This window comes from Schistocerca americana, chromosome 5 (assembly GCF_021461395.2).
Source record: "Schistocerca americana isolate TAMUIC-IGC-003095 chromosome 5, iqSchAmer2.1, whole genome shotgun sequence".
In the NCBI taxonomy this organism is placed as follows: Eukaryota; Metazoa; Arthropoda; class Insecta; order Orthoptera; family Acrididae; genus Schistocerca; species Schistocerca americana.
In genome coordinates this window covers 25,470,811-25,496,850 of record NC_060123.1, presented here as the reverse complement: position 1 = coordinate 25,496,850, position 26,040 = coordinate 25,470,811, and positions in this window count along the sequence as shown.

The following is a 26,040-nucleotide window of genomic DNA, read 5'->3' as shown; positions in this document are numbered from 1 at the left end:
TTCATACGGGATACTCTACCTGTGCTGCTAGAACATGTGCCTTTACAAGTACGACACAACATGTGGTTCATGCACGATGGAGCTCCTGCACATTTCAGTCGAAGTATTCGTACGCTTGTGGACGGCTGTGATACAATACCCCATTCTCCAGGTCTGGCCGGCCGCGGTGGCCGAGCGGTTCTAGGCGCTTCAGTCTGGAACCGCGCGACCGCTACGGTCGCAGGTTCGAATCCTGCCTCGGGCATGGATGTGTGTGATGTCCTTAGGTTGGTTAGGTTTAAGTAGTTCTAAGTTCTAGGGGACTGATGACCTGAGATGTTAAGTCCCATAGTGCTCAGAGCCATTTCAACCATTTCTCCAGGGCTGCATCAGCGCGTCAGGGATTCCATGCGACGGAGGGTGGATGCATGTATCCTTGCTAACGGAAGACATTTTAAAGATTTCCTTAACAAAGTGTTTGAAGTCACGCTGGTACGTTCTGTTGCTGTGTGTTTCCATTCCGTGATTAATGTGATTTGAAGAGAAGTAATGAAATGAGCTCTAACATGGAAAGTAAGCGTTTCCGGACACATGTCCACATAACATATTTTCTTTCTTTGCGTGTGAGGAATGTTTCCTGAAAGTTTGGCCGTACCTTTTTGTAACACCCTGTATAACACTCTGGACACGACAACATTTCATAAAGTTAACAAATATTATGCCAGCAATGGCAACGAGATCAGTAGCGTCAGATGACTGCAAAAACTATTAGAGAACCAGTAGTCTATTACTTTGTGCCATATAAGGATGCCCTTAGTGTTCCTCGTAAAACACCATTGACACACTGTAAAGGGGTGACCACTGTTAAATTCAGCCCCTTGACTCCGTACCACAAATAGTCCTCGGTATTTCGCAAGAGAGAGACCATGAGAACGTCGGTGAACACTTCCAAGAGACTTATTCAGTAAACTCTCTGCATAGGCAGAGTACAATCATACCGTAATGCAAATAACGGCTTTGTCGTGCTTATGTCGCCACAAATGCAGTTATCAAGTCTTCTGATCAAGCACTGATACTTCTGCAGTAACACTACTTGAGCGTGGCACCGAGCACACCACTTGATCCCGGCCAATTCTCTCGGCCAACCACTCACGCCTCACTCGCCATGTTTCCAGCTTGCCCCACTCCAGTCGACCACCACTCCACTCTCTGCCGACCGCCGCGCCAGACAACCTCCGGCATTTCCCAGCCCAAAGACATGTCATTGTCCCTTGATGCGATTACCGATAATGGCCGACATGGCACAATATGCAAAGATTTCCCCCCTATCATAAGAAACAGAGTCGGAACTTCGGCCGTTCAAACATACCCTTCCTTCCTGTTCTCGCTTCGCTGCTCCTTTGTGAACGAATTATTACTTCTCTGCTTTCGACACAATCCAAGTTTCACTTTCATGTACTGCTGTGCTCCTGAAGTACATTGTCAGAAATTTCTTCCTTAAATTAATGCCTATGTTGGGTACTAGCACACTTGTTTCAACGATGAATGCCTTCTTTGTTTGTGCTAGTATTCTTCTATAAGGGGCAGTCAAATGAAAACCGAACATCCGCCACAGCGGGTTGATGTGATGTTTCCATTGAGGAGTAATTATAAAACGCGTTAGGTCATTTATGCCACTCAGAGACAAGACGGTCGATTCTTGTTTCGTCTAAAGCAGCCAGATTCTGACGGACCCCTAGTCGCACCCACTTCCTCGTCCAACTGAAACAGACGTCCGCCCATGTCTTTCTTCGGGTAGTCAAAGATATAAAATTCACACTTTGAAAGATCCGGGCGTTTCGGAGGTTGTCTTAGTGTTTCCCAACCAAATTGCTGAAGCATGGCCTTCGTTTAATTTGCAGTGTGGGGGCGAGTGTTTTAGTGCAACAGGATGAGTCCGTCCCACACTGTTCCCTGGCGTTTTGACTTTTTTGGTGCAGCGAAGTTTTTGTGTCTTTACAGCGGTGCACATTGATTGTGGTTCCACGCTAGAGGAACTCAACGGCCAGAGGTCCTGTAACCTCCCTCTTACTAATCGGCCTATCCTGCTTGCGATATAAAATATGACCATGGATCGCGTGTATGCCTAATGGATTTTTTAAAATTAGATAAAACTATCTTTCCTGAAGAAATGATACCGATAAGTAGGAGGAAAGTGTACAACCGACCCTTCTGATGGAAAGTGTACTAAAAATAAAAAGTAATTAAACAGAACAGGGCTATAATTTGGAAAATGAAAGTTACTTTGTGTATTCATTCACGAACAACACTGGACAGAAAAGGGTACCAGTGATCATGAATCGAGAAGTTACACTAATGAACGAAAAGAAAATAATTAACCCACTAGAGCAGTTTACATCCAAAATCCCGTACAAGATGATGAGAAAGAAAAACATGTATTATTAAACACTGACGTGGCAACTGAAGGTTACGTTTTTTGACACTAATTTTTAGTGAGTATGTAATGATAAAGAAAACTGAGGAGTCACTCTTACGTTATGTTTGACATTAAATTTTGAAAAAGGCAATCGAGTAATGATTTTGAAAATATGTAATTAAACTGTATGTTAGCACTGAACTTCTTTATGTGAACAATGAATTTCAGTGACCTCAACATAACGTCATCAAAGAAATTTAGAAGAAAAACAAGCACTTTTTGCTTTGCTGTTATTTATTTTGCAAATTGGATTTCATATTACTGTCCGAGCAACTGAGCCTTTTTTTAACTGACTTGAACAGAATTAAACACTAGAATACGTACCAAACCAAACAGGTATGTGCTCGAAACTATATGTAAATTAAATAAAACTTCTGCACCCTTAATTTGTGCATTTCTTTCGATTTGGATTTTTCCAGTGATTGATTCTCAAACTTGAAAAATGAAATTGCTTTACTTTAGTCATATACAGAAACCTCTGTTGTACAACAGTTAATTGAAAGTAGACTGAGGCTAAAATTCTTAAAAGTGAAATTATTCATTAATAAACTGGCTGTAACTCTTCAATTTGTTTCTTATGACACTCAGCATATAAGGAAAAAATGGAACAAGGACCCTGCTTGGTAACAATGGCTGGGGGCAAGGAGGACACAATCTCCCTGAGTTTAACTTATTATCATTTAAATAAATTTTATCAATCAAACCACATTTAGTTGTGCTGCTGGGTTAGCCGTTAATACTTTTCACCAATGAACAGTCTTACATGTGCATACGACGAAACTCGGAGCCGACGACGAAACTGTGTTGCTGGAACTGCTGCTTTTGTTGAAGACGGTAGCATCTTGTGGAGCCACGGCTAAGTACAGGAACCGGCAATAGTAATTAATACAGCCTCTTCCGCCCGTCCACTGTCCGTACTCCTGCTCTAGACATCTGGCCGGCGCGCGTACATCATGCTACTGAAAAAGCACTCTCTACTGCGAGAGCGTTAACACCACACTTCCGCACACTACAAGCGCTGGAACCTCTCTCTCTCTCTCTCTCTCTCTCTCTCTCTCTCTCTCTGCCCTCGCGCTCCGCGCAAAAGCTCCCTACCCAAAGATTTTACAACACCAAGCACTGCTATTATCGCTGCTAGTTGATGCAAATTACAATACCTTTGGCGTTTTCCCAGAGCTTGTAAGTTTCACAGTAAAACACAGATAAATACAATGATAGTCAACAGGCTTCTACCTAAATTTACAGATGCAATGAAGCAATGTCCTTAGTTATTAAAAGAAAGCATTTAAATTACAAATATTTACACAGAATTCAGAAAAAATTATATATCGGTAGTAGGTGCCATGCATCCTGCATTTTCGGTGTTACATGCCCCTGCAGCCGAAGAAGAGTGTTGTCACGACCTTAGCGGAAATTGTGTGAACAGCTTTGGATATTTGGAGAGGGACATGTGGGATGTTTCCATTGTTCACTTTTCCGTTTGCCCTTGGACTGTTCGAATGCCGTCAGACTGAATCATCCTACTGCACGATAACGCTCACTCCCCCGCCCCCCCCTCTCCCACTGCCAAGTGGACGAATGCTACACTTCAGAGATTTTGTTAGGAAAGAAATAAACATCCTCCGTACAGCCGAGATCTTTCAGCGTGTGATTTTCACCTCTTTGGTGACCTGAAAGAAGATATGCGTGGACGTCGGTTTCACTCGTAAGAGGAAGTGCAACAGTGTGTGTGGATCTGGATGCGTCAGCGCCTGACCGAAACAGGAGCACATCGTGTCGTTTCCCAGTGCTGACTTAACGCGTATGGTGGTTGCTTTTGAATGGAAGTATTCTATGATCCCGTTGTGGTGGCTGTTCGGTTTTCGTTTGACTCCCCCTCTTAATATCATCCTTGCTATTTACAAGGTAACAGACCACCTTCCCTTAGTCCACTTTGTTGTCCACTATTTTGATGTTAAGTTTGCTCGTAATCCCATTTCTGCTACTCCTCAATAATGATCTTTGTTTGGTTTACTCTGCTGTCGTACCACGTAGAGGAAGGTGGGATAATGTGGCCAGGACGTGGAAAGTGGCCACAGCGTATTTCTTGTACTCTACAGTGCTGCTGCCTGACGAGGAATGGTCGCACAAGACCTCACACAAACCTTCCTCTTTACCCGCATCCGTGGACGAGGTCGATAACGCACGCTTGGTTTGTGGCACTCGACCTGGGGGTAAGTCGGTTAGAATCCTGGTGCTGAAAAAAATTACACTGCCAGTATTTGGCCGGCAAGGGGAGGAATGGTGGTGGTGTTAAGCTTCTTTTCTCCAGACTTTGCGCTTATGTCCTGGTTTAAACACCAAACCTCTCTGCAGAGTCTCTAGAAGTGAGAGCGTGTAACACAGTCGATGGTGACCCATCCCTCGGTTGGGAACATTATGCTTGGCGGTCCCCTTGGTGCTATTCGTGAGGAGTAGGATATGTGCAGGCACCGGGTTTCACTCTCTCACTTCTCTCATTATTATCATCATCATCATCATCATCATCATCATCATCATCATCACCACACAATGCAAACATTGCACCACAAAAAGTGCATACATGTTGTATTACGAGTAATAGAAAATATATATCCAAATTATCCATTAGCTATAGGTGGAGACTTTAATCTGGCGTCCACTGACTGGGAAAATTACACGCTTATCACAGGGGGGCAGAAGCAAAGATTCGTGTGCAGTTATTCTAGGAGCGCTCTCAACATACATGTTGAGCAGTTGGTTAGAAAACCAACTCGACACGGGAACATATTAGATATCTTGGTGACAAACAGACCTGACCTTTTTCAGGAAGTTAATCTAGAAGAAGGTATTAGCCACCATAATGTCGTTGTGGCTTCTATGTCAGTGGAAGATGTAAAAAAAAAAAAAAAAAAAAAACAGCGTAGAGTTTTCTTGTTTGGGAAATCAAATAAAATTGACATTAATGAATATCTTCATAGTCAGCACCAAGCATTCACTGCGGGACACAAGGATATTGAGCATCTTTGGTCGGAAATTAAAGGTATTGTCCACCATGTGCTAGAGAAGTATGTGCGTAGCAAAAGTATAGGGGAGGGAAAGGATCCACCTTGGTTCAACTAACATATTAGGAAGTTGCTGAGAAAGCAGAGGATTTTGCACAGTCGTTTTAAACGTAGTCACTGCCTCGCTGACAAACAGAAATTATGCGAAATGAAAGCAGCTGTCAAAAGGTCAATGAGAGATTCTTTTAATTCATTTCAAAGCAATATTTTATCTGAAGATTCTAAAAATAAACCCAAAAAATTTTGGTCGTACGTAAAATCTACGAACTCTACAAATAATTCAATACCTTCCCCTGTTGACAGTACGGGTAATGTAAAGGATGATGATAAACAGAAGGTCGAAATTCTAAACATAGCTTTCAAAAACTCTTTTACGGTATCGAACAAACGCAAGGATGGCTGACATAGTGTTTAGTGTATCTAGGATTGTAAAACAGGTAAATTCCTTAGACGCCAGGAAGGCATCTGACCCAGACGGTATCCCCGTAATTTTATGTTGACTATGCTACAAATATAGCACCATTCTTTTCCATCATCTATCAGAGATCATTGGAACAGCGGAGTGTTCCACGGGACTGGAAGAAGGCGCAGGTCATAGCAATCTATAAAAAGGGTAGGAAATCGGATGCACATAATTACCGGCCAATTTCACTGACATCGATCTGTTGTAGACTCATGAAACATATTTTGTGGTCAGACATAATGACCTTTCTAGACTCTGAGAAGCTCATGTGCAGAAACCTGCACGGTCTTAGAAAACAGCGGTCATGCGAGACATAGTTGGCCCTCTTTGTGCATGATATACAACGGGCTCTAGATACCGTTTCCCAGGTTGATGCCATATTCCTCGACTTTCGAAAGGCGTTCGACTCAGTTCCGCACTGTCGCTTGCGCCAAAAAGTATGCGTTTACGTTCTATCTTATGACATATTCGATTAGATAGAAAGTTTTCTAACAGACACAGGAGTATGCGTGCGGAAAGATTTGAAGTGGAATGATCATATGAAATTAATTCTTGGTAAGGCGGGTGGCAAGTTGAAATTCATTGGGAGAGTCCTTAGAAAATGTATTGCATCAGCAAAGGAGGTGGCTTACAATACACTCGTTCGACCTATACTTGAGTATTGCTCATCAGTGTGGGATCCGTACCAGGTCGGGTTGACACAGGAGATAGAGAAGATCCAAAGAAGAGCGGCGCGTTTCGTCACAGGGTTATTTGGTAAGCGTGATAGCGTTACGGAGATGTTTAGCAAACTCAAGTGGCAGACTCTGCAAGAGAGGCGCTCTGCATCGCGGTGTAGCTTGCTGTCCAGGTTTCGAGAGGGTGCGTTTCTGGATGAGGTATCGAATATATTGCTTCCCCCTACTTATACCTCCCGAGAAGATCACGAATGTAAAATTAGAGAGATTGGAGCGCGTATGGAGGCTTTCCGGCAGTCGTTCTTCCCGCGAACCATACGCGACTGGAACAGGAAAGGGAGGTAATGAGAGTGGCACGTAAAGTGCCCTCCGCCACGCACCGTTGGGTGGCTTGCGGAGTATAAATGTAGATGTAGATGTAGAGCTGTATGCCGTCCTGAACTGGATGACTTCAACAGAAACAAGCGTAACTTCAGGTGTACACAGGGTAGCGTAATACGTCCGCTGCTTTTTACGATTTACATAAACGATGTGGTTGATGGTATCGACAGCGGCATTAGACTGTTTGCCGATGATGCTGTAGTCTACAGGAAAGTAGTATCATACGAAAGTTGTGAACAAATCAGTGAGGACTTGCAGAAAATAATTGGGTGGTGTAATGACTGGCAGTTATCTCTCAATATTATTAAGTGTAAGCTACTGCGTATAACAAAGCGAAAATCCCCATTAATGTACGAGTACAAAATAAGTGCCTAGTCCTTGGGAGCGGTAACATCCATCAACTATCTGGGGGTGATTATTCGAAATGTTCTCAAACGTAACGATGAGATGACACAAGTAACGGGTGAGACGCACTCTAGATTTCGGTTTATTGGTAGAATCCTAAAGCGATGCATTCCTTCAACAAAGGAAATAGCTTACAATACTTTAATTCGTCCAGTCTTACAGTATTGTTCGTCTGTGTGGGACCCTTACAAGTTGAGTCTGATTCAAGAGATTGAAAAGGTCCAAAGAAGAGCGGCAAGATTCGTGACCGGTACATTTAGCTATCGCGAGGGCGTTTACCACCAACTTTCAAATCGCGTACTGATTATCTTTCAAAGATAAGGGAAATAAGAGCTCGTACTGAGGCGTTCAGACAGTCGTTTTTCCCTCTCGCGATCCGCGAGTGGAACAGAAGCGGGGGGATATGACTTTGGCCCTCCGCCACAGACTCCTTGGTGGCTAATGGAGTATACAAGTATATATGTAGACAAATACTGTAATGGAGCACCCTGCAAATAAATAAACAAAAAAGATCATCATTTTTCTCAGTAAGTTTGATAGAAGAAGCTCGTCCCGTTATGTTTAAGTAATAAGTTTCTGATTTTCAGGTGTCTGACATAAAGCGAGTCATTCATATTACTCTTTTTACCTCACTTGAAGGGAAAGGTTATTTTAATTTTTTATTTTTTTATTTTTGTAATGGCAGTGTTTAAACTATATCCTTTGGTCTTCAGATGTAGTTCCTTATTATTTGTTCCAATTTGACGGTTTCATCTACGTATTACCAATGGCGACATGGCGTTTGATGAAGAAAAATGGACAGCACTCGCCAGAAAAAGTGGTCGAAGTGCTTACCCCAGTAAGAGTTAGTTACTTCGATACATCACACATAGCGCTACAAATAAACTTCTAAATACTCTTATGCACATAAAGCTACACTCATCTTCTATCCGTTTGTGGTGGTTTTGAATTAATTAATCAATGAAGAGTTGTAGGAAGAAACAGAGGTGCAGCAAATGGGAAAAATATCGTAGAACGTAGAAAGCTTATGGAGTGTGTTTAACAAAGAACAAGAAATCATTGATTATGTTACTCAAATGGAAAAGCGCTTTTATATTTTATGGATTTACAACGAACGATGTATGGACATCAGCATTTAAGATGGAAAGGGAAGTCAGCACCCTATTTTTGTGTTAGGGAGCCTTCCTCGATGACTAGAGGGCAAGCAGTTAACAGGTCAGCATAGACAAAATTTTTGACATTCTTAAAACAGTGAAACACAAATACACTCATGTTCAGAAAAAAAAGAGCACCTCGAATGACTAGAGATAGGACATTCGTATACACAGGACACATACATTAGTATGTTCAGCAGAAATGATTAGCGTTTCAGTTGCCTCGGTTCAGCATGCGTCCTCTTGCCTAGTGGGGACACTGTTTGCCATGGGCCCTGATAACTTGTCCCACGCGTGATGGCATCGACGAGAATTAGTTGTAAACGGCATCTTGTGATACAGCCGTCAATGCTAGTTCCAAAGTTGATCTGTGGTGGTTGGCATTCTGTGACAATGCTGAACCCCTCATTTCATCATATATCGCACATTTTTTATTGGCGACGAGACTGATGATCTAGCAGGACAGGGGAAAAGGCTCACATCCTGTAACGCCAAGAAGGTACATGTTTGTGCAGCAACACGTGGTCGTGCTTTATCTTGCTGAAAAATGGCGTCGGGGATGTTGTGCAGAAAGGCTGTGCCTACAGGTCGCAACATGTCATTCACGCAGGTCACACTCGTCACAGTGCCATGGACACGCACCAACTGTGATTCGTGGTTGTACCCAATAGCACGCCGTATCATAAGTCCTGGAGCTGGCGCTGTATGTCTTGTGCGAATGCAGTCACTGTGGTGCCGCTCCCCCAGTCTGCGGCGAACCAAAATAAGGCCACTATTTTCAAAGAAACGGGACCTGAATTCGTCCGAGAACACTGTCTGATGTCATTCCTGTCCCCGGTGAAGTTGTTCCATACACCATCGCCTTCTAGCATGTTTCTCCACCCTCGTCAAAGTTAGGCGGAGAAATGGACGACGCGCAAGTAACCCTTACCGTAATAAACAGCGACGGACTGTCATCCCTGGTAGTGTACTATGTGTTACATTGTTACGCCAGAGCCGAGGGGGACGCAGATCTGTCCTGCAATGCCATTCAGATGAGGTGTCGATCTTCTGTGGTGATCGTGTTGGTGGTGAAACATGATCCATCTCATCGTGCTGTACGGCCGTCCGCGAACAATCTGTCACGCAACCGTTGTAATGCCGAAACACTTTGTCCTACACGAGCAGCATTTTCCCCGGATGGATGCATCACATTCTTTCATGCCAATAATGCGCCCTCCTTCAGAGTCAGTGATTTGGCGGTACGGTTTGCGCATGCATCTGTGAGGCATTCTGCACGTCTGCTCAACTCACACTGATCCGTTACCTCAACTTTATAGCGACAATGGGACTAGCAGGAACACTTTACCGGAAGATGGTGTTGTAGTGCGACGTCGGTGTTGACATTGAACCCGCGGGTCGACATGGTTCAAATGCTAATGTTCAAATGTGTGTAAATTCCTATGGGATCAAACTGCTGAGGTCATAGGTCCCCAGACTTACACACTACTTAAACTAACTTAATCTAACTTATGCTAAGAACAACACAAACACCCAGGGAGGACTCGAACCTCCGCGCAGTCCGTGACATGCCGCCTTAAACCATGCGGGCGCTCCACGCGGCCTCAGATGCTAATCATTTCTGCAGAACGTACTAATGACCATGTCATGCGAATTACAACATACTGTTTCTAGTCGTTCAATGTGTTCTGTTTCTTCTGACCGTGAGTGCAGTTTCATCCTGATCATCGTATTAGTAATGCTGCCGGCCGGAGTGGCCGAGCGGTTCTAGGCGCTTCAGTCTGGAACCGCACGACCGCTACGGTCACAGGTTCGAATCCTGCCTCGGGCATGGATGTGTGTGATGTCCTTAGGTTAGTTAGGTTTAAGTAGTTCTAAGTTCTAGGGGACTGATGACCTCAGATGTTAAGTCCCCTAGTGCTCAGAGCCATTTGACCTTTTTTTTTTTTTAATGTTGATGAAGCCGTTGTCATTTCAGTCCAAGAACAGTAAAATGTTTGCAGTTAAAAGAGAACTCGAAAGAGGTGGCATTACTTTGTCAAACCTGGATTGTTGTCCACTTTCTCAACATGAGCGTCAGCGTTGGCCATTTTGCCCCTTTACGTTGAGAAAAGGACCCACTATTAAGGCTTCCGAAAAATGATTATGGGTCCAATGCATTATAAATTTTTTATTTGTAAATATTTAGTATGATACGCTAGACTATGTAGATTCAAACTATATGGACGATAAACGTCTATCAATGACCATGGTTTCCTGAAAATACAGTTTCCTTTGGCATCGCGACTTTATCCTCACTTCACTGTTTACTCGAAAAAACAGGTCTTGTAATTGTTCTTCACTTTCACTGAGGACAGCAATCTCAAATTATCACTGATAACCTTCCACCTAAATTTCATTACTGCACATGTTCTTTTCTTTTATTTTCTCATTTCTTTCCGATGAAGGGTCTGAACAGCGTTGGAGAAAACCTGCATCCTCGCCATACACACCGTTTAGTTCAACACTCCTCTCTTGCTCTTCCATTCTTATTGTTTCCTCTTCGTTTCTGCGCAAATTATATATCGTCCCAACTCATTGCTATTTATTTGAGAATTTCAAACATCTCCCACAATTTTACGCTGTTGAACCCTTTTTATAGGTTGACAGATCCTGTCAAGATGACTTGATTTTTCGTAATTCTTATTTCCATTATCGCTTGCAACATCAGAAATGCCTCCCAAGTGCTTTTGCCACACATGAAATCCAACTAATCGTCGTCTAACAGATCTTCAGTTGTCTCTTCTGTTCTTCAGGTTGGTTTTAGTTTCACCAACTTGGATGTAAGAATTGCTGAATTTACTGTAGTGTTGTTCTCGCACTTATCTACCATCGCTATCGTCGAGATTATGTTGATGATACTTTACCGAATTCTTGATGGTATGTCTCCAGTCTCGTTGTATCGTTGCCACAGCATAACAAATGTGATGTTACAGAATAAAGTTGTAAATTAAATTCACACATATCGTAAAAAACAGAAAGATGTTATGCCAAACAAGAGAGAAATTGACGAAAAAACTTTCCAATATAAAGGGTGTTTTGGTGGAAACTGTGTTGAGGAAAAATAATAGTTCCGTCGAGCTCGATGTCATTATGAACGGAGCATGATGTCTTATAGTGGGAACCATCCTGGAATCTTCTTGGGGTCATTTGGAGATTTCAGTGAAAAACTAAATGAGTTTCGCTCGGTTGGAATTTAAACCCATCTCTTGACGAACCGAGGCCCGTGGCTCTTGGACGGTATCTCCCTCGATTCGAGTTGCGACGTCAGAAACTAGTTTCTGTGACAAAGATGAGTGCGGTAGCCATCCAAAATATTAGGAAAGACTGCAGATTGTTTCATTTAATTTTTGAAAAGGAAATGAAGCCAACTTCTCTTTTAACCCTGGGACGGTACCCTTCGTCGATGCGACGAACATGCAAGGATGTTTACTGTACTGAGCCACAGTACGGCTGCATAGAGTCGTGCGCGCTCAGCTATGCTTCGAGTGATTAGTAGTCTACGTAACCTTGGCACTTAATTTACTTTATTTACTAGTCTTCAATTCACGAACATGCATGGTGAGGAGCCCCTGAAGAATAGGTATTTCTTTTTGTTTCTAAATCTCTATATAGTCATGTGTTACTTTTATTCTTACAGTATTACTTTGATTGTTACAAATAAATGGCTCTGAGCACTATGGGACTTAGATCTGCTTAAACCTAACTAACCTAAGGACATCACACACATCCATGCCCGAGGCAGGATTCGAACCTGCGACCGTAGCGGTCGCGCGGTTCCAGACTGTAGGGCCTAGAACCGCTCGGCCATTCCGGCCGGCTGATTGTTACAGTGGAATCTGTTGTAATGCTTATTGTTACGTAGTTATATCGTTCTTTTCTTACAGATTTTCAAGTGATTGTTGCCCAATAGACAGAAGGAATTTAACTGTTTGCTCCTACATTAATAAACATCTAACCAAACCTACTTCTGAAATAGTTCTTTACCTATATCCCCATACTAGTCCTCGTTTGAACCTTACTTATTTGAAATTTTGATATGTTATTGGTTTGAAATGAGTTTTACATACATTCCAAGACTCAAATCAACATGAACTGCTGTTATTGTTGATTATACAGATGAAAAGTGGTGGTGTTCGTCGAATCGACGAATGGGTAGCAGTGATCGTCAAAAATTCTTGGGTAGCATTGCAGGGTTAACTCGATCTAAAACATAAACATCACCAGTCAGGACACAATGCGTTGAGCATGGAGGGAGATAACGCGTAAATAAGTAGTGGGCAGAACAGTGGAATAAATGATATACTGTTCACTGAAGTGGAAAGGGCTAAATGAAGAAAATGACTGTGTCCTGGCGTAAAGTTCTACAGTAGCAGACGGGAGATATAAAAGGCTCTAATTACTACTTACTACTGTTAGAACACGAAGTTGACACACTGTATGAGAAAGCAACACAAAGACCAATTTGTGAGGTAATGGACAGACGCGTTTACATATGGAAATTCCTCAAAATTCCCGAACAACGGCGAGCTGCCCGTGAAAGCTCAGGTGCTTTACGACGCCGTCCCTCACTCTGTATGTGTGGGCTCGGCATCCGTACTTTATTCCCAGTGGAAATCCAGCGCTGTTTGTCCACTTCCTGCTATTACTGTATATCTCTGCCCAACATAAATCGGAGGCAACGGATTTATGGAATTACGTGTACTTTTTAGTGCCGAGGCACAATAAGCGTAGAGGATGCGTGATATTTTTTGGGGAGTGCCGTGCGCAGGGCATTGTCCCCCCAGGCCATTGTTCTGCGACGGCCGCCATCTGGAGCGTCCCTGAAGAAATGTCGCGCCGTCGTCCGTCCATCCGCCGAGCGAGACAGACGTCGCAATCACAATGGCCAGCCGGTCCGCGCCGCGGGTGCGTGTTCGTAATAAGACCGAGCGATCGGTGCTGCGCCGCCGTCTCCTCAAAGTGATCGCTCCCTACCGTCGTCTCCAACTATCTCCCTGGCACCGCGATCGTAGCTTCATCCCCGTTCTTCCCCGCACATTCGCGTTACTTGTTACGATGCTCCATTTGCTTCATGAAAGCCCGTTTTATACGAGAGTCTGTCTGTTAAAAATCGACTACTCGAAGTGCGCTTGCATTTCGTGCCTGCGTGTAAATCAGCAGCCCATTGCGACGCATGTGTGTCTGTGACGTCAGATCTAGACTGCGCAGGTTCGTTTCTTGATTTGGGAGAGGGGACCAAACAGCGAGGTCATCGTATTAGGGAAGGATGGGCAAGGAAATCGGCCGTGCCCTTTGAAAGAAACCATCCCGGCATTTGCCTGAAACTATTTACGGAAATCACGGAAAAACCTAAATCAGGATGGCCGGACGCGGGTTTGAACCGTCATACTCCCAAATGCGTTTCCAGTGTGTTAACTACCGTGCCACCTCGCTCGGTAGACTGCAGAGTTTGGACTTCTAAATTTCCGTGTTTGCTGCACGCTGCGCAGAGACGAGAGACTATGCTAACATCGGAAATTATAACATGTTGTTGTTGTTGTGGTCTTCAGTCCTGAGACTGGTTTGATGCAGCTCACCATGCTACTCTATCCCGTGCAAGCTTCTTCATCTCCCAGTACCTACTGCAACCTACATCCTTCTGAATCTGCTTAGTGTATTCATCTCTTGGTCTCCCTCTAAGATTTTTACCCTCCACGCTGCCCTCCAATACTAAATTTGTGATCCCTTGATGCCTCAGAACATGTCCTACCAACCGATCCCTTCTTCTGGTCAAGCTGTGCCACAAACGTCTCTCTTCCCCAATCCTATTCAATACTTCCTCATTAGTTATGTGATCTACCCATCTAATCTTCAGCATTCTTCTGTAGCACCACATTTCGAAAGCTTCTATTCTCTTCTTGTCCGAACTATTTATCGTCCATGTTTCACTTCCATACATGGCTACACTCCATACAAACACTTTCGGAAATGACTTCCTGACACTTAAATCTATACTCGATGTTAACAAATTTCTCTTCTTCAGAAACGCTTTCCTTGCCATTGCCAGTCTACATTTTATATCCTCTCTACTTCGACCATCATCAGTTATTTTGCTCCCCAAATAGCAAAACTCCCTTACTACTTTAAGTGTCTCATTTCCTAATCTAATTCCCTCAGCATCACCCGACTTAATTCGACTACATTCCATTATCCTCGTTTTGCTTTTGTTGATGTTCATCTTATACCCTCCTCTCAAGGCACTGTCCATTCCGTTCAACTGGTCTTCCAAGTCCTTTGCTGTCTCTGACAGAATTACAATGTCATTGGGGAACCTCAAAGTTTTTATTTATTCTCCATGGATTTTAATACCTATTTCGAATTTTTCTTTTGTTTCCTTTACTGCTTGCTCAATATACAGATTGAATAACATCGGGAGAGGCTACAACCCTGTCTTACTCCCTTCCCAACAACTGCTTCCCTTTCATGCCCCTCGACTCTTATAACTGCAGTCTGGTTTCTGTACAAATTGTAAATAGCCTTTCGCTCCCTGTATATTATAACATATTCTGGTCGAATTCACTCCTATTATAGAAATAGATTTTGTGCTTTAATGGTCTTAAATCTTTATTGTATTCCATGCTTTGTTTTCGTAGCATACTGAAACGTTACACAAAGTCCTGGCATTTCCTGTTATCCTGCAAGAGGGAGAAAGTATCTGAAAGCAAAAAGTATTTATGTTTCACATAGAAAAATCCAAGGGACATAAATAGATAAATGCGTTTTAATGGACATTATTTCATCATTGAGAAGCTCAGAAGTGTTGGACCAGACAATTTTCTTTTGTATTTGGCACTTAGCAAGAAAACACGACACAAAGGATAAACCAAAAGACGCTATTTGCTGCGTTCTACATATCGAATGATGTGTTTGCAACTACGTATTTTCTCGAACAAATGATTGTATACATGTTTTGAGGACACTTTTCCTATTCTTTCATTTATCAGGAGTGTGAACTATTTACCAAACGACCTTTGACAAGAGCTTCCACTTTGAAATCTGCTTTGTCATTAGTAAACTCTGTTGCCTTTCATTTCTCCTACATTTTGTTACTACATTTAGATTTTTCCGTAAAAATTGTAGACTTCCACAACTTCACTTTCACCAGAAGCGTAAACGAAAACGGCCAATACTCAGTAGCCAGCCGCTGAGGCCGAACGGTTCTAGGCGTTTCAGTCCGGAACCGCGCGACTCCTACGGTCGCAGGTTCGAATCCTGCCTCGGGCATGGATGTGTATGATGTCCTTAGGTTTAAGTAGTTCTAAGTTCTAGGCGATTGATGACCTCAGATGTTAAGTCCCATAGTGCTCAGAACCATTTGAACAATTTTGAACCAGTACTCATTACGGGAATAAAAAGCTAGGGGCGCTGCAACAGACGCACTTGTTTCGAGTAGTCGATTGAGACAAGAAAGCCGATCGTGTAAATTGGGTTCACATGAGAATTTGTCAGACAAGTAGTCTGAAGCCTGAGTGTTCTTTTTATGTACAACGTCGTCGACACCAGGTATACATACTTTGTAGCTGTACCATCTCAGTCTGGATGCTTTCATCTTTTCTGTAAAGGGTGTGTATTGCATACGGAAGGTGCTCGGAGATACCCGTTACAAACTTTTTGGACTTGCAGAGCGGAGTGAGCACACAATATTTTTAATAGGAACTCATGTCCGGAAGTGTACCGTTTTCGTTCTACGACTGTTTCAGTTCATATATTTAGCTCATCCACTTCCGTTTGAGGAATTGAATTAGATGTGACGTAGTACAATTATTGGGTAACAGTTCGAAAGAAAACATAACGAAACATCCGTTTATCACTTACGCACAATTGTTTGTACGAGTGTTGGTACTTAAATAGTGGCAACTATATATTCACAGCCGATAAAAAGAGTTACATGTTCGCATATGTTACTGTCCTTGAAAGTAGTCACCACCGTTGTGTAGAACCCGTTGCCAGCGATGTGGAAGGCGCAGTATGCCATTAGCAGAGCCTGTTCTGTTGATTGTGCGAATGGAGCGGTCCACTGCCCGTCGAATTTCTGGAACAGTTCTCAAGCGAATGCCACGAAGTGATTCCTTCATCTTCGGAATCAACTCAAAGTCACAAGGACTTAATTCCGGGGAGTGTGGTGGGTGGTACAGTACTCCCCAGTCCCACCGACCGAACAGAGCAGAGCAGCCACAGCTTGTGCTGTATGCGCCTGCGCGATGTCGTGAAAACTGACGGGTGGGTTGCGCAAAAGTGTCGCCGCTTGTTTCGCAAAACTGGTCGCAGGTGATGCTCCAAAAACGACCAGTAGTAGTGTGCATTGTTGGTCTGGTGTGGAGGAATGTAATGCGTTAGGATAACACCATCGCAGTTGTACACGAGAATCACCATAACTGTAGACCGCTCCATTCGGACCATGTACACAACAGGCTCTGCTAACAGTATACTACGCCTTCCACTTCGCTGGCAACGGCTTCTACACAACGCTGGTGACTACTTTGAAGGACAGCAATAGGTTCAAACATGCAACTCTTTTGTATCGTATGTGAATTAATAGTTGCGTTATTTAAGTTCGAACCCTCGTATTAACAATTTAACATTACGTGTATACAGTATTCCAAAACAAAAAGAACCCAGCTTACTGTACGTACGGAACACTACTGGTGCATTCCAGCGACGGCTCGACGTGCTGACCGCCAACGTTGTTACAGACATTGTACCTACGAAGCATGTTCTGGAACACACACTGCATCTTACTTGGCGTCTCTTCAATTCTAGTGCAGCGGTCAGCACTTGCGCCGGCAGATCTTCCTCTGACTCTACAGAAGTCTTGTAAATTAAACGACGCATATGATCCCACAAGTAGCAGCACACTTCAGCCTGTCCACCCCATTGCACACTGGGGAAAGCAACTCTGAGACTTTCCTCTTTCCCTCAGCAGACATGGATGCGTTACACATCTGAATTGAAACCGTCATAAAACACAAACTGCGGATTTCAAGATATGGATTCCTATTTAAAATATTATGTAGTCATTCCCCTCTACAAGTCCTAGAAGTTTGTAACAGAAATTTCCGAACACCCAGTATAACACTGGAAATTTGAACGTAGCGAAGTTTTAGAATAAAGAGGCATTTTTCAGTTTTGCTTTGTGACAGTGTGGCACCATTCTGCGAATCGACTGAGGTTTTGCTGTCGATTAGTGTCCAGCGCATTATTCCTCAGTGACGGAGTCACGAGGCTGCGTGGCAGTTGAGAAAGGAACCATCAAGTGACAGCTGCAGAAAGCATGTCGAGGCGAGCAACGACGGACTGGGAGCGAAGGTGTTCAGTGCGCTGTGGGGAAATCGGGATGTCGTGCTACCGTAAGCCGTTGAGCGTCACCTTACGAGGTGCATTCAAGTTCTAAGGCCTCCGATTTTTTTTCTCCGGACTGGAAAGAGATAGAAACATGTGCATTGTTTTAAAATGAGGCCGCGTTCATTGTCAATACGTCCCAGAGATGGCAGCACTGTACGGCAGATGGAATTTTACCGCCAGCGGCGAGAATGAGAACTGTTTTAAATACTTAAAATGGCGACGTTTTCCTTACTTGAACAGCGTGCAATCAATCGTTTTCTGAATTTGCGTGGTGTGAAACTAATTGAAATTCGTCGACAGTTGAAGGAGACATGTGGTGATGGAGTTATGGATGGTGTGAAACCCATTGAAATTCGTCGACAGTTGAAGGAGACATGTGGTGATGGAGTTATGGATGTGTCGAAAGTGCGTTCGTGGGTGCGACAGTTTAATGAAGGCAGAACATCGTGTGACAACAAACCGAAACAACCTAGGGCTTGCACAAGCCGGTCTGACGACATGATCGAGAAAGTGGAGAGAATTGTTTTGGGGGATCGCCGAATGACTGTTGAACAGATCGCCTCCAGAGTTGGCATTTCTGTGGGTTCTGTGCACACAATCCTGCATGACGACCTGAAAATGCGAAAAGTGTCATCCAGGTGGGTGCCACGAATGCTGACAGACGACCACACAGCTGCCCGTGTGGCATGTTGCCGAGCAATGTTGACGCACAACGACAGCACGAATGGGACTTTCTTTTCGTCGGTTGTGACAATGGATGAGACGTGGATTCCATTTTTCAATCCAGAAACAAAGCGCCAGTCAGCTCAATGGAAGCACACAGATTCACCGCCACCAAAAAAATTTCGGGTAACCGCCAGTGCTGAAAAAATGATGGTGTCCATGTTCTGGGACAGCGAGGGCGTAATCCTTACCCATTGCGTTCCAAAGGGCACTACGGTAACAGGTGTATCCTACGAAAATGTTTTGAAGAACAAATTCCTTCCCGCACTGCACCAAAACGTCCGGGAAGGGCTGCATGTGTGCTGTTTCACCAAGACAACGCACCCGCACATCGAGCTAACGTTACGCAACAATTTCTTCGTGATAACAACTTTGAAGTGATTCCTCATGCTCCCTACTCACCTGACCTGGCTCCTAGTGACTTTTGGCTTTTTCCAACAATGAAAGACACTCTCCGTGACCACACATTCACCAGCCGTGCTGCTATTGGCTCTGCGGTTTTCCAGTGGTCAAAACAGACTCCTAAAAAAGCCTTCGCCGCTGTCATGGAATCATGGCGTCAGCGTTGTGAAAAATGTGTACGTCTGCAGGGCGATTACGTCGAGAAGTAACGCCAGTTTCATCGACTTCGGGTGAGTAGTTAATTAGAAAAAAAATCGGAGGCCTTAGAACTTGAATGCACCTCGTATGTCCTGACGCTACAGTAGACCCATATTGTATGAAATCATATGATACGTGGGTTTTAGAAAAGGAGTAATGCGAATGTGAATTGTGACTGGCATGGAGTCCTTTGGTTGTGGTCAGTAGCGTGTTGAGGAGCATCCTGCTGTCACTTGGTTGTTTTAGAACACTGCAGGATGCGGTAGTGCCACGCAGCTTCGTGGTTTCTGAATCTCTGCTAACGACGTCGCAGCTGATGTGCTATAGCAGAGTACTGTAGCGAGCACTCGTCCTATGAAACCTTGCGTATAAATCTTCGGTACGTCCTGTTTGAACAGGGAGCTTGGAGAACGAGGGTCTCAGTATTACAAGCGAACGACTACTGGTTTTTGATCAGCTGGATGCATGGCATGATTGGACACGTTCTCTCTCCGAAGCACGGTTATGGAATACTACCGGATGTACCGTCTCATCAATTAAAGATATATTGAGTAAAACACAGTCTGTTATACTGGTGTCTTCTGTATGTAGTTGTAAGCACTCGTTAAGGTATTTTTTAGTTGTATGAAATAAGGTTATTGTTGGTTATTTTACAGTAGTCACCTATGGCAGTTCGTTAGGCAATTTGAAGTTGCAAGAAGGGGGCGTGCGTCTTTGGAATTTATCGTATGAAGAGTGTTATGTTTTGGTTTTAACGTACTGGGTCAACTTGTAATGTCTCTTGCAGCGGTCTCTCCGCGATATTTTCAGAAATTTTATAAATTATATAACTCAGTACATATCTCGAAATATCTCTTCTTAACCGATTATCAATGCAAAGTAGTTTCAAGCCCTATTATTCCTTGGAGCGTACATTTACTCCATGGAATAGCTTCTCTGCTATCTACGATTTCTATTACGAAAAGAATGAAGGAATTCTTGCGGATTAGTCGTGAAAGGAGGAGGATGTATATGTATGTATTGTTGAGCTAGTCGCCATCTTGATGAGATTCTGTATGAGAATGAATTTAGTACATGAACTAAACTAAAGTAAGTGTGTTCGCGTATTATTTAACTGATTATTATTGACAGTGTCTGCTTACTGCGCTGTTTTGCACGGGATCAGTGGGGAACGTCTGATTTACACTGGACGAACCTGCCGTTTTGCGCCGGCCGCGGTGGTCTAGCGGTTCTGGCGCTGCAGTCCGGAACCGCGGGACTGCTACGGTCTCAGGTTCGAATCCTGCCTCGGGCATGGGTGTGTGTGATGTCCTTAGGTTAGTTAGGTTTAAGTAGTTCTAAGTTCTAGAGGACTGATGACCTAAGATGTTGAGTCTCATAGTGATCAGAACCATTTGAACCATTTTTGAACTTGCCGTTTTGTATGCTCAAGATATCCAGTTACTTCAAATAAATAGGCTAACACGGTCTTACCAGCAGATCTCCGGTCTTCACCACGTGATCACCGAAAGTTAATAATTATTACAAATGTTTTCAGGAGATCGACTGACAATTTTCGTCGCACCGAGACTTCGAAATGGCTTCACTTCCTTATGGAATTTAAGTTAAACTCAATTTAATCAGGATAGAACAGTATTGAACTGTGTGAATATGATAAGCCTGCTTTGTGAATGAAAATTCCCTTAACATACGCATGTTTTTACTATCCTGATCAGTGAAGCTAAATCAGGCCGGTGTGAGAGAGGTTTTTAAATTTTAGATCCCACAAAAAAAAAATATTAAAAACTGTTCTCAAAAATGCTTGTGTAACATTCTCTTGTCCCTACTATAGAGGAACAGGTTATCCTAAGAGTCAGCTTTTGACAATATTGGCACGCTATGATTTCAGTAAGACAGAGATTTAGGAACCAGGTTTTAATTTGTAAGACATTTCCAGGGGCAGATGTGGATTCTGACCACAATCTATTGGCTATGACCTGTAGATTAAAACTGAAAAAACTGCAAAAAGGTGGGAATTTAAGGAGATGGGACCTGGATAAACTGAAAGAACCAAAGGTTGTAGAGAGTTTGAGGGAGAGCATAAGGGAACAATTGACAGGAATGGGGGAAAGAAATACAGTAGAAGAAGAATGGGTAGCTCTGAGGGATGAAGTAGTGAAGGCAGCATACGATCAAGTAGGTAAAAAGACGAGGGCTAATAGAAATCCTTGGATAACAGAAGAAATATTGAATTTAATTGATGAAAAGAGAAAATATAAAAATGCAGTAAATGAAGCAGGCAAAAAGGAATACAAACGTCTCAAAAATGAGATCGACAGGAAGTGCAAAATGGCTAAGCAGGGATGGCTAGAGGACAAATGTAAGGATGTAGAGGCTTGCCTCACTAGGGGTAAGATAGATACTGCCTACAGGAAAATTAAAGAGACCTTTGGAGAGAAGAGAACCACTTGTATGAATATCAAGAGCTCAGATGGCAACCCAGTTCTAAGAAAAGAATGGAAAGCAGAAAGGTGGAAGGAGTATATAGAGGGTTTATACAAGGGCGATGTACTTGAGGACAATATTATGGAAATGGAAGAGGATGTAGATGAAGACGAAATGGGAGATAAGATACTGCGTGAAGAATTTGACAGAGCACTGAAAGACCTGAGTCGAAACAAGGTCCCGGGAATAGACAACATTCCATTAGAACTAATGATGGCCTTGGGAGAGCCAGTCATGGCAAAACTCTACCATCTGGTGAGCAAGATGTATGAAACAGGCGAAATACCCTCAGACTTCAAGAAGAATATAATAATTCCAATCCCAAAGAAAGCAGGTGTTGACAGATGTGAAAATTACCGAACTATCAGTTTAATAAGTCACAGCTGCAAAATACTAACACGAATTCTTTACAGACGAATGGAAAAACTGGTAGAAGCCGACCTCGGGGAAGATCAGTTTGGATTTCGTAGAAACACTGGAACACGTGAGGCAATACTGACCTTACGACTTATCTTAGAAGAAAGATTAAGAAAAGGCAAACCTACGTTTCTAGCATTTGTAGACTTAGAGAAAGCTTTTGACAATGTTAACTGGAATACTCTCTTTCAAATTCTGAAGGTGGCAGGGGTAAAATACAGGGAGCGAAAGGCTATATACAATTTGTACAGAAACCAGATGGCAGTTATAAGAGTCGAGGGGCATGGAAGGGAAGCAGTGGTTGGGAAAGGAGTGAGACAGGGTTGTAGCCCCCGATGTTATTCAATCTGTATATTGAGCAAGCAGCAAAGAAAACAAACGAAAAATTCGGAGTAGGTATTAAAATCCATGGAGAAGAAATAAAAACTTTGAAGTCCGCCGATGACATTGTAATTCTGTCAGAGACAGCAAAGGACTTGGAAGAACAATTGAATGGAATGGGCAGTGTCTTGAAAGGAGGATATAAAATGAACATCAACAAAAGCAAAACAAGGATAATGGAATGTAGTCAAATTAAATCGGGTGATGCTGAGGGGATTAGATTAGGAAATGAGACACTTAAAGTAGTAAAGGAATTTTGCTATTTAGGGAGTTAAATAACTGATGATGGTCGAAGTAGAGAGGATATAAAATGTAGACTGGCAATGGCAAGGAAATCGTTTCTGAAGAAGAGAAATTTGTTAACATCGAGTATAGATTTAAGTGTCAGGAAGTCGTTTCTGAAAATATTTATATGAAGTGTAGCCATGTATGGAAGTGAAACATAGACGATAACTAGTTTGGACAAGAAGAGAATAGAATGTGGTGCTACAGAAGAATGCTGAAGATAAGGTGGGTAGATCACGTAACTAATGAGGAGGTATTGAATAGGATTGGGGAGAAGAGAAGTTTGTGGCACAACTTGACTAGAAGAAGGGATCGGTTGGTAGGACATGTTTTGAGGCATCAAGGGATCACAAATTTAGCATTGGGGGGCAGCGTGGAGGGTAAAAATCGTAGAGGGAGACCAAGAGATGAATACACCAACCAGATTCAGAAGGATGTAGGTTGCAGTAGGTACTGGGAGATGAAGAAGCTTGCGCAGGATAGAGTATCATGGAGATCTGCATCAAACCAGTCTCAGGACTGAATACCACAACAACAACAATGATTTCAGTTTGTGGTTTCAGTGAATTAAATCAATGTCACTATGAACTCTCTTTTGGTTAATTCAAGAGTACCTTAAAGTTACTCGACGCAGCTGTACTTATTTTATTGGTTCATAACTAGTTTCTGCCCTTTACCTCATTCTCACGAGATTTTACTCTTTCATATATTGAAAATGGTGTACACTGTATTACCTTCGTGAATAGAAACGTGATGATATTAATGTAAACTTAATAGAAAGATATTTGTCTCCAGTACAGAAATGCGCCGTATGTACTGAAATGTCAGCGTCTTTAAATTTGTGTTCTGTTTGTTTAGGCTCACATATGCTGTCGTGCTGGTTTGACGCTCTTCAGCATGACATTTACGTAGCTACTACACTGACCAAAGAATAAATATGAATATGGATAATACTAACTTCAAATACTATGATACCATGTTTGTGTATTTGAAGAGAGCAAAGAAACAGAAATAAAATAATGAGGTAAAGCAATAAAATAAACCAACTAACATTAAAATATATTGTGACGTAACGTTAAATTTTAAATTTCATTTACTGAATAGAATATTTTTGATTGGTCATTAGCAGAATGTTACTGAAGTTGTTGAGAAAGTTTCTCTTCTCTAGATCTGTTTGTTCATTAATAAGTGTATGTGGCTGACTTTTTAAATGACAGAAAACTTTTTATTTCTTTTAAGAAATTCAATGTCGTTCCTTTCTCAGCATAATGCAGAATTTGGAGCCTTTCGTTAATGTTTTAGGATGTACGAGTGTTGTTTAGTAGACACATTTTAAGACCCGTTATTTTACTTTTCATATTATTTGAAATCTTACAGTTTCTTAACCCTCCCCAGATGCACGCATCAGTATACAGGCATAGTATTTGAAATTATTGTACCATACTTAGCATTATTTTTTGGTCCATGTAATACCTTTGTAAATGTCAAGCTGTCAAATCAAGACAGCATCTGTCAATCTAAACGAACAGAGCCAATTTAAAGACGCCACCATTTCGTTTATATGGTACACTTGCTCTACTGCAGGGGATATTTTTTTCCTAATAAGTTAACATTCACATCATCGCGTTTATATCCTTGGATATAGTGTAGTGTACTCTGTTTTATACGGAAAAATCGTTTTGAAAATGGCCTAAATGTTGTGAACCAACAAAATAAATGCAGCTAAAACGTAAATGCCACCTTTTTAATAAATTTCTTCCTGTGATAGTCACTATAAGGGAAAAGTAAAACGAAATTTTACTTAATGTGCACACAAAATATAATGGGCAGAATACATGATTAGAATTGTAGGTGCTTTGGAGGTACACGGGGAGGGAAATCCAACACACTGAGCTGCCACCACACGCAGAAGCAGTACTTCTAATCTGGCTGGGCATCGGGTCGATCTGAGTTTGGATGACAAATGCGGGTAGTAGTCGCATGCTGCTGTAACTCTGTGCCTGGGTTCATCAACTGTAGTGGTTGACGAGTGGTGGTGTGGCAGTCTATCGGCAACCTCTGACCAGAGGTTGCCACTGGCTCAGAAGTCTGGAGACTACGCTGGCCGCAACAGCAGTCGCACAGCGCCTACTATTAGGGTGGGTCCGCACAGTGGGTCAGCACAGCACGTCCAGCATGCGGTCTTGCGTTATCCTGTTGAGAGAGATATCAGCGAGGTATGGTACAGTCACTGGCCTTAACAGATCAGAAAGCGAACGAAAAAAAAAAATCCGCAAGTAACTCCTGTATATAAGAAAGGTAAAAGAACTAACACACATATTTACAGACCAGAACAATTGAGACCGGTTTGCTGGAGAATTCCTGAACACATTCTGACTTCGAATATGGTTAATTTCCTTGTTTCCTTGAGACGGAAAAACTTGTTTCTAAATCAGCACAGATTTACAAAGTAACGCCCTCGAGAAACTCAGCTCGCCCGTTCCTCACATGATATCCAGCAAATCATGGATGGTGAGCAACAGGCAGACTGCCTATTCCTGGATTTCCGGAAAGCATTTGACACGATGACCCACTGCAGACTGTTGAGCATGGTCCGAGGATACAGTTTAGATTCGCAGATATGTGAGAGGTTCGAAGACTTTTTAAGTAATAGAACACAGTACGTGGTCCTTGACGGCGAGTGTTCATCAGAGACAATGGTAATGTCAGGAGAACCACAGGGAAGTGTGGTAGCACCGCTTTTATTCTCTGGCGTATAGGGTGAACAGCAATTTATTTACGTTTTTGTTTGTTTCATTATTTAACTTAATGCGATCATGGCCGTCAGGTCCTCTCTTACATCAGACTAGGGTTTGACAAACACAGTACTCTTTTTACATGACAGTTATGAAAGATGTAACAATTTATGGCTGTTTGCTGATAACGCTGTGGTGTACTGAAAGAGATCGTCGTTGAGTGACAAGAGTATCTTAGAAAAAATTTATAGTTGGTGTGATGAATGGTAGCTCTCTCTGAGTGTGGAAAAATGTAAGTTAATGCAGATGAGTAGAAGAAACGGTCCTGTAACCTTCGAATATAGCATTAGTAGGGTACAGCTTGACACAGTCACTTCGATTAATCTAGGTGTCAC